This window comes from Elaeis guineensis, chromosome 13 (genome assembly GCF_000442705.2).
Source record: "Elaeis guineensis isolate ETL-2024a chromosome 13, EG11, whole genome shotgun sequence".
NCBI lineage: Eukaryota > Viridiplantae > Streptophyta > Magnoliopsida > Arecales > Arecaceae > Elaeis > Elaeis guineensis.
The window spans coordinates 2,508,204-2,518,267 of record NC_026005.2 but is presented as its reverse complement, the minus strand read 5'-3'; the positions used below and the strand labels follow the sequence as shown (position 1 = coordinate 2,518,267).

The window sequence follows — 10,064 nt, the reverse complement described above, 5'->3', positions numbered from 1 at the left end:
GCATTGCAGGGTCTCTCCCCCATCTGGTCTAAATAGAATCGGGCTTTCGACTTTGTCGGGACGAGGTTTCCCTTTCGTTTCTGATACAGTTTGTTTGAATTGTCCAAAGACATACAGGTATGCAACTTTCAATTAAAATGAAGTTATTGGTAGTACATCCATAAGTTTTCCGAGCTCCACGATCGTGGGAGGTCGGCTCCTCCGAGTTCCTTAAGATAATAAGTTCCGGGCCGGACTACTTCTTTGACTTCATACGGTCCTTCCCAGTTTGGGGCGAGTTTCCCCCAATCCTGAGGTTGCGAGACAGCGGCTCGTCGAAGCACTAGATCTCCTGCTCTAAAGGCTTTGTTCTTGATCCGGGCATTGTAATATCGAGCGACTTTCCATCTGTAGGCTGCCATTCGAACCTGAGCTATCTTCCGTCTTTCTTCCAGCAGGTCGAGGTTGGCTCTAAGACTTTGCGAATTTTGATGTTCGTCGAATGCCACGACTCGTGCCGATGGGAGTTTAAGCTTGATTGGGATGATGGCTTCCGTACCGAAGGCTAAAGCAAAGGGGATCTCCCTTGTAGGTAGCCTCTGGGTAGTTCGATACGCCCACAACACATGATAAAGTTGTCCGTCCAAGTTCCCTTCGCTTTTTCGAGCCTTGTCTTAATCCCCTGCAAAAGGGTTCTATTGGTCACCTCAGCTTCGCCATTCGCCTGGGGATGGGCTACTGATGTGAAGTTGTGGGAGATGTTTAGATCTTCACAGAATTCGACGAATTTTCTTCCGCAAATTGCCGTCCATTATCAGTGATTAGGATTCTAGGCAGACCGAACCTACACACGATCGATTTCCAGACGAAATCTTGCACTTTTGCTTCTGTGATTTTCGCTAGTGGTTCGGCTTAACCCATTTGGTGAAGTAGTCGATTGCTACAAGGAGGAACTTTCTTTGCCCAGACGTCATGGGAAAGGGGCCAAGGATGTCCATCCCCCATTGTGCAAAAGGCCATGGGGCACTCAAGGGTGTGAGCTCGGTGGCGAGCTGTCTCTGGACGTTGGCGTATCTCTGGCATCGATCACACTTTTTGACATATTCAATCGAATCATGATGCATTGTTGGCCAGTAATATCCTTGGCGGAGCAACTTGTGGGATAAAGATCTAGCCCCAAATATTTCCCAAATTCTTCATGTACTTCCCACAAGGCGTAGTCAGCTTCCGAGGGCCGGAGATATTTTAAGAGGGGCAAGGAGTATGATCTCTTGTACAATTTGCCCTCATAAAGGATGTATCGGGAGGCTTGATTTCGGAGCTTCGAGCTTCTTTCGCATCCTGGGGGAGAACTCCATCTCTGAGATAGATTATCAGTGGGTCGACCCAGCTGGGCTCGTGTCAATCTCCATCACGGGCCGCGATTCTTCTGTACTCGGATTTTTAGAACTTCAAAGAGGATGCCTTTGGGCAATTCGGCCGGAGCCAACGTCGCCAGCTTTGGAGAGAAGGTCAGCCCTGGTATTTTCCACCTTGGAATCTGTCTAATGTTGAAGCTGCTAAAGGGGGGGTGAGCTCCTTTACTTTCTCAAGGTATTTGGCCATACTGTCCTCCCGCGCTTCGTAACTCCCACTGACTTGCCCCACCACTAGTTGAGAGTCACTGTGCACCCGGAGCTGACTTATTCACAGCTCTTTGGCGATCCTTAGTCCTGCGATCAGAGCTTCGTATTCCGCTCCATTGTTTATTGCGGGGAACTCGAAACGCAGAGCGTATTCCGCGATGACTCCCTCCGGACTGATCAAGATCAGGCCTGCACCTGCGCCCGACATGTTGGAAGATCCGTCCACATAGAGGGCCCAAAAGCGATCAGAGGGATCGGCCTCTTCTTCGGAGGAGTTCGGTTGGGACTTCAGGTCGTCAACTTTGCTTTGTTCAGATTCAGCCTCCTCTGGGATGGTACACTCTACTATGAAATCTGCCAGTATTTGGGCCTTCACTGCTGGCCTGGGTCGATAGTTGATGTCGAATTCCGTGAGCTCGATCGCCATTTTGCCATCCTCCCAGAGGTGTCCGCCCGGTGCAAAACCGCCTTGATTGGTTGATTGGTGAGTAGCGTCACGGTGTGCCCTTGAAAATAGGGTGGAGCCTCCGGGCTGCAATCAACAAGGCGTAAGTCAATTTTTCTAATTTGGTGTACCTGGTCTCGGCGTCCCTCAACACGCGGCTAACGTAGTAGATTGGCCGCTGGACTTTCGTTTCTTCTTTGACAAGGACGGCCACGAGGGCCATGGGAGAGACCGCAGGTATAAAAATAGCTCCTCCCCAGGCTCAGGCTTTGCTAACAGGGGGGTGAGCCAAGGTAGCTCCTTAATTCTTCGAACGCCTGTTGGCACTCAGAGGTCCAACAGAAGTTCTTCGACTGCTTGAGGGTTTGAAAGAAGGGCAAGCACCGTTCGGCCGACCTTGCGACGAAGCGATTAAGGGCCGCTATCCTCCCCGTGAGGCGCTGAACCTCTTTCATCGACTTTGGGCGGCCATCTCCTGGATGGTGCGAATTTTCTCTGGATTGGCCTCGATCCCGCGCCTGATACCATGAAGCCCAGGAACTTTCCTGAGGTTACGCCGAAAGCGCATTTAGTTGGGTTCAGCTTCATTCTATATTTTCGGAGAGCGTCGAAGGTCCCTCGAGGTCGGCGACATGATCCCTGGAAGATTTGCTTTTTACGAGCATATCGTCCACGTAGACCTCCATGTTACGACCGATCTGCTCCTTGAAGATTTTGTTCACCAACCGTTGGTAGGTTGCGCCCGCATTCTTGAGGCCGAAAGGCATGACCCTGTAACAGTAAAGGCCACGATTAGTGATGAAAGCTTTTTTTCTTCGTCTTCCGACGCCATTCTAATTTGATTATAGCCGGAGAACGCGTCCATGAAGGTGAGGAGCTCATGGCCCGAGGTCGCGTCCACCAGTTGATCGATTCTGGGAAGGGGGTAGCTGTCCTTCGGACAGGCCTTATTCAGCTTTTTGAAGTCTATGCACATCCTCCACTTGCCGTTTGCTTTTTTGACCAGGACAACGTTGGAAACTCCAATCAGGATAATTGACTTCCTTAATGAATCCGACCTTAAGGAGCTTATCCACTTCCTCGGTATCGCCTTCTGCCTCTCCGGAGCATGACTTCGGATTTTTTCTTTCGTCGGTCGATACTGTGGATCGACGGCCAGATGATGCTCCATGACTTCCGTGTCAATCCCCGGCATGTCTGCTGGACCCAAGCGAAAACATCCGCATTCCTTCGTAGAAAATCAATGAGACGCGTCCACACCTCCTCCCCTAGGTTGGAGCCATCATCGCTACATGCTCCGCGTTCCGTCGTTCAAAGGGATTGGTACCAGATCTTCGATTGGGGCGTCCCTCTCTTCGGTGAGGTCATCGCGAGCATCCAGTCCATCGACGGGGCAGGGGTCAGATTGATCGCTTCTTCGCAAGGCTATATTGTAGCAGTGTCTGGCCAGGGCTTGGTCTCCCCGGACCTCTCCGTCCCCTGGTTAGTGGGGAACTTCAACTTCAAATGGTAGGTCGATACGATGGCTCGGAGAGCATTGAGGCCAGATCGGCCAGGATTGCATTGTAGGCGGATGGCGCCTTCACACCAAGAAATTCACCAGGGCCCTGGATTGCCTTGGATATTGACCTGCGGCCACAGTCAAAGTTATTATTCCTTCTGTCGGAACGGCATCGCGGTAAACCCGACCAAAGGGGAGCTAATCGGCCTCAGATGGCTGTCAAAGTGGACATTCTTGAAAAGGCATCGTAGAAAAGATGTCGGCCGAACTTCCATTGTCGACAAGAACACGACGGACGTCGTAATTTGCTATATTCAAGAAATTACGACCGCGTCGTTATGAGGGAATTGGACTCCCTGAGTGTCTTCTTCGGTAAAGGTTATGGGCTCTTCAGTCTTTTGCCGCTTGGGGGATACAGCCGGTATGTTGGTCGTTTTCTGCGGGATCCTCCCGAGATGGTGTTGGCAAATCCGTCAGAGGCCGATCGCCCGGCCACTCCATGCCGGCGACCATAGCCGGAGGGTGCGAGGCTTGGGAAACCAGAGGCGAGCCGGGGTCCGAGATATGGCTGCGGAGGCTGTGGGTAGCTGCGCGGATGCTTCGCAGAAGGCATCGGCGAGGATCCAGTGGGGAAAGGAGGAGTGGGTGCCGGAGAAGATGACCGGAGGCGGTCCCGTTGAGCGCTCCTTTAAGAACAAGGATGCTGCGAAGACACAGCCCTTCCTCTAGCGCCAATCCTGTTGGTGCAAAAATCACTTGCGCCGGAGAAGCTGGAGTCGAGGGAGTCGCGATCGCCGCGGGACCTGCAAAAGAAGTCTAAACCGGAGGTGGGGTTGCTCCGGCAAGACCCTCCGACGCTCAAGTCAGTTCTCTGCCTCAACAAGAATGGAGTGCTCGAACGAAATTTTAGCAGAGTTTTAGGTAAAAATGAGGGCTTATAGAATAACGTATCTGGGGTTCCCTTTTATAGACGGAGGGGGCAACAAATTGATAGCGACACCTGTAACCGTCTGGTAGTGGGCCGCCCGAGTCAGGAGGAATTTATTGCGGAGGGTAGTGGAGGGGATCGTGGCTATCGCCGTGGCTCGCCACGTGAATCAGTTACGGGGAATGAGCGGCGTCCGCTGTCGTGACTCATCAGGGAGTGGTGGACTCGCACAGAATCCACCGCAGGGAGTGGAGCAGAGTCGTGGCCGTTAATACGGCCTGTCAGGGAGTAATGGGGCTACGCAGGGTCGCCGCAAGGAGTGGAGCAGTGGTGTCCGTTACTGTGGCTTGTCAGGGGATCCAAACTTGTTGGCCGAAGTTCGGTTGGAGTCGGCAGCAGGTCCGACCCCGTAGGAGTTTGGACGAGGTCTTCCTGCAGTCGGGATAGAAGACGGAGTCTGACTCTCGTAAAGTCCGGACGCAGTCTTCTTGCAGTTGGGGGTCGTAGGCGGAGTTCGGCTCCCGTAGGAGTCGGACGGAGTCTTCCTGCAATCGAAATCAAAAATGAAGTTCGGCTCCCGTAGGAGTCTGGACGAGGCTTACCAGCGGCAGGAGTCGTGGACGGAGCCCGACTCCCGTAGGAGCCCGGGCGGGTCTTCCTTGCTGCAGAAATCGTGGCGGAGCCCGGCTCCCGTAGGAGTCTGGGCGGAGTCTTCCTTGCTGTAGAAATCGTGACGGAGCCGGCTCCCGTAGGAGTCCGGGCGGAGTCTTCCTTGCTGGAGAAGTCGTGGACGGAGCCCGGCTCCCGTAGGAGCCCGGGTGGGGTCTTCCTTGCTGCAGAAATCGTGGATGGAGCCCGGCTCCCGTAGGAGTCCGGCGGAGTCTTCCTTGCTGTAGAAGTTGTAGACGGAGCCCGGCTCCCGTAGGAGTCCGAGCGGAGTTTTCTTGCTGTAGAAATCGTGGACGGAGCCCGACTCCGTAGGAGTCTGGGGGAGTCTTCCTTGCTGTAGAAGTCATGGACGGAGCCCGGCTCCCGTAGGAGTCCGGGGAGTCTTCCTTGCTGTAGAAATCGTGGATGGAGCCTGGCTCCCTAGGAGCCCGGGGGTCTTCCTTGCTGCAGAAATCGTGGACGGAGCACGGCTCCGTAGGAGTCCGGGCGGAGTCTTCCTTGCTGGAGAAATCATGGACGGAGCCCACTCCTGTAGGAGCCCGGGCGGGTCTTCCTTGCTGCAGAAATCGTGGACGGAGCCCGGCTCCCGTAGGAGTCCGGGCGGAGTTTCCTTGCTGTAGAAATCGGACGGAGCCGGCTCCGTAGGAGTCCGGTGGAGTCTTCCTTGCTGTAGAAGTCGTGGACGGAGCCCGGCTCCCGTAGGAGTCCGGGCGGAGTCTTCCTTGCTGTAGAAATCGTGGACGAAGCCCGGGCGGGGTCTTCCTTGCTGCAGAATTCGTGGACGGAGCCCGGCTCCCGTAGGAGCCCGGGCGGGGTCTTCCTTGCTGCAGAAATCGTGGATGGAGTCCGGCTCCCGTAGAAGTCTAGGGTGGAGTCTTCCTTGCTGGAGAAATCATGGATGGAGCCCAGCTCCCGTAGGAGTCCGGGCGGAGTCTTCCTTGCTGGAGAAATCATGGACGGAGCCCGGCTCCCGTAGGAGCCCGGGCGGGGTCTTCCTTGCTGCAGAAATCGTGGACGGAGCCCGGCTCCCGTAGGAGTCCGAGCGGAGTTTTCCTTGCTGTAGAAATCGTGGACGGAGCCCGGCTCTCGTAGGAGTCCGGACGGAGTCTTCCTTGCTGTAGAAGTCATGGACGGAGCCCGGCTCCCGTAGAAGTCCGGACGGAGTCTTCCTTGCTGTAGAAATCGTGGACGGAGCCCGGCTCCCGTAGGAGCCCGGGCGTGGTCTTCCTTGCTGCAGAAATCGTGGACGGAGCCCGGCTCCCGTAGGAGCCCGGGCGGGGTCTTCCTTGCTGCAGAAATCGTGGACGGAGTCCGGCTCCCATAGAAGTCTGGGCGGAGTCTTCCTTGCTGGAGAAATCGTGGACGGAGCCCGGCTCCCGTAGGAGTCCGGGCGGAGTCTTCCTTGCTGGAGAAATCATGGACGGAGCCCTGCTCCCGTAGGAGCCCGGGCGGGGTCATCTTCCTTGCTGTAGAAGTCATGGACGGAGCCCGGCTCCCGTAGGAGTCCGGGCGGAGTCTTCCTTGCTGTAGAAATCGTGGACGGAGCCCGGCTCCCGTAGGAGCTCGGACGGGGTCTTCCTTGCTGCAGAAATCGTGGACGGAGCCCGGCTCCCGTAGGAGCCCGGGCGGGGTCTTCCTTGCTGCAGAAATCGTGGACGGAGCCCGACTCCCGTAGGAGTCCGGGCGGAATCTTCCTTGCTGTAGAAATCGTGGACGGTGCCCGGCTCCCGTAGGAGTCCGGGCGGAGCGACCGGAGCTCACCAACAGTTGTTGAAAGTCGGAAGAGACTCGCGAGGGTCGACCCTACCAAGAACTTCGGCCGAGGGTATTTTATGCCCAACACTAACTATAACCTCAGGACCATTAATTCATCCAGTCACACAGATAAAGTCTGCGCCTAACACAGTCAGTCAAATATATGAATAATCGGTAACCAATTGAAACTCAACATAATCTGAATCCATCGAAAAAGGAATATGGTAACTGACTGCAAATAATGAAAGTAGTTGATCATAGCACAACTGAAAATGATTATTCTCGTTGCCTCAATTAGTGGATATGGAAAAAGCTCAACTATCATCCATAAATCTTACAGTTTCAATCATGCTGATTTGGATTCTCACCTCTATGAATATCAGACATAGGAGACTCCTAGATATGATGAAGAAAACTCCCGTGCTATATTATTAAACTTCTCTATATTTTGTCTCTCCTATCTCTTCTCAAAATTTTACTAAATTTAAACACCGAAAATCCTCGTAGAATACATGTCAGCAACTTGTGATCTTTTATGGTGGTTGTAGATTCACTAAGTGTCGCGCTATGCTCCTCCAACTCTACCAAGCAGAGCAACTTACTTGTTCACCTATCCAGGCAGATTTGAATGGCAGTGATTGTCAGAGAATATCATTTCAATTTACTGATTTTATGAGGACAAGTTATACATTATGAACCTGACACGGAGGAGGAAGACTAATTTTATACTCTTTAAATTTAGTATCTATTTTCTTTCCATTCAGAAATCAAACACATGCTATTTAGTCACCATTTATCATAGTATCTACACATAATTGCAACATCAAATGCCTGGTCAAATGCATGAACACAACGACTTGAGTTAAAATAGCATGAATTTAACTTCCTACTAGATTTTTGATAAATTTTGAGGCAGTCAAGTTGGATTTAGTGGAGGGTAAATTTGCCATATCATCTGAAATATACGCGAGGCTGCAAGAGAATTTGACAAGCAAACAAAGTTGCAAACCAGACGAGCAGAATAATTTTGCTTATAAATATTGATAAATTTATTATTTTATTTTGAGATAAGCTTTATGGAAAGAAAGTTCATTGACATAAAAAATCATTCATAATTTTTTTTTTTTCCAACCACCGACGGAATCAGAAGAGAACTCACAGAATAGAAAAAACATAGAACACGCCATCTTCGGGCAAACTTAAAATAGGAAATCTAGTCCACTCACTGAATTGAACTGAAGAGATCAACAGCACTGTTCAGTCTTATTTTCCCATCTAACAATAGGCAACTCTCTGTTATGGGAATCAGTTCCCTATTTCCATAAGCGCGATAGAAATTAAGAGCATCCCTTTTGATGCTGGACGCTATTTAACCATTTAACAGTTCCCATCAATGGAGTTACCATATCCCCCTCTCCATTCCCATCACCAGCCCTTTTCCAACATCCAAAAAGACTTCAGCTGCCATTGATGAACTTCACCGTACGTTCCATCAGCTCCAAAGCTTTCTCACAGTTCAACTTCCAAAGATGGAACGCGTGCCCCTCTCCCTCGGACTCCAACCACTCCACCTCCCCTCCCCATCCACTGTTCTTCAACCCTTCGTAGTACGCCCTCCCACTGTCCTTCAAGAGATCCTTCTCCGCCACGCAGACCAGTACCTTCTCGCACCCCAATCCCTTCAGGCTCGGCGCCGCCTCCGCCAGCGGGTTCACGAGCAGGTCGTCCGTCCCAACCGTCCCGGGACAAGCCAACAACCACAGCCCATCCATCTTCTCCTTCAACACCTTATCCACCAACTCCGAAGGATACGGCTCTCCCCTCGCGAAATAGGGATGGACCAATACCATCCCTCGTATCCTCACCCCAGGACCGAAATCCGCTGCGCCAGCGCGCATCGCCATGTGATGGGCTAATGTCCCCCCGCGCTGCAGCCGTCCAAAAAAATGCGCTCAGAATCTCCATGCTCGGCCAGCCACGAATCAGCGCCACCGCCCGCAGCGTGGGACACCACCCACTTGAGCGCCGCCCAGGAGTCCTCGTAGGCTATAGGCAGTGGTGCTCGGGAGCCAGGCGGTAGTCCACCGAGACGGCGATGACGTTGGCTTTGACCACCAGGGAGTGAGGTAGTGGTGGGAGGCGGAATCGAAGGCGGAGCCGACGACGAAGGCTCCGCCGTGGAAGTAGACGTAGATCGGGAGCTACTTCGGAGCTGTGTCATCGAGTTTGGGAAGAAGAGGCGGACGGCAACGCCGGTTTCCTGGTCGATGACGACGTCTTTGGATGTGACTCCTGTTTCAAGGTCGATGGCAGCGGGGATTTTGTCACGGGAGAAGAGACCTTCGATGCGGCCGCTCTTGTACTGGCGAATTACTATGAATTCAAATTGGATTTCGGTGTCAGGATCCATTGTGTAGGGAGGCAGGGATGATGAGATGAAACCAGCCCGGATGAAATTAACCAAAAGGAAAGGAGATGGGAATAACCAGTGGTTGGGTCACCAGAAACGTTAGGTGTAACCTAAAGGAGTGGCTGGAACGGCGCCGGGCAACTTGGGTTCTCGGAGGCACGGAACGTGGAATATTCGTTGCCACGACTTTCTCTCGATTTTTTTTTTTTGATTGGAGAGTTCTCGCAACTCTAGAAGGCAGCCTTTCTCATGATTCAATACAGCGCAGGGCGGTGGACTGTTGCCCATGAGGTGGATGAGCTGTGTATGACGCAAGGTGATGTATCTCGTCAAACATTTCACCCTGCTGAGAAGGTGAACCCATGTTATAGCATATGATTTTCATAACGAAATAAATTTTACTTTTACCCGAAAATAATAAACTTTACAAAAAAAATATATATTAGGCCCTGGATACAATATACTTGATACCTGTTCGGATTTAAAATAGGCTGAATATATACACATAGTTGCACCCATAATTTTTTAGCAAATATAGATATAAAAATAAATATCAAAATTAATATCTATATTTAATATAGACATATAAATATAATTCAATATTATTTATATCCCTATCTTTTTATTATCTCACTAGAATATAAGTTGAATATTATTTAAATATAAATTAAAATTTTAGTTAAATTTAATGATGAAATTAATATTAGTTATATCATCATAAAGATAGAAATAAAAAATATTATAGAGATTGC

General features: G+C 51.4%; 1 pseudogene; it reads right to left on the bottom strand.

Annotated features, from left to right (window-relative positions):
• Positions 1–7,994: 7,994 nt before the first annotated feature.
• LOC105036587 (tuliposide A-converting enzyme 2, chloroplastic-like) lies at positions 7,995–9,443 on the bottom strand (annotated as a pseudogene).
• Between the last annotated feature and the right edge of the window lie 621 nt (positions 9,444–10,064).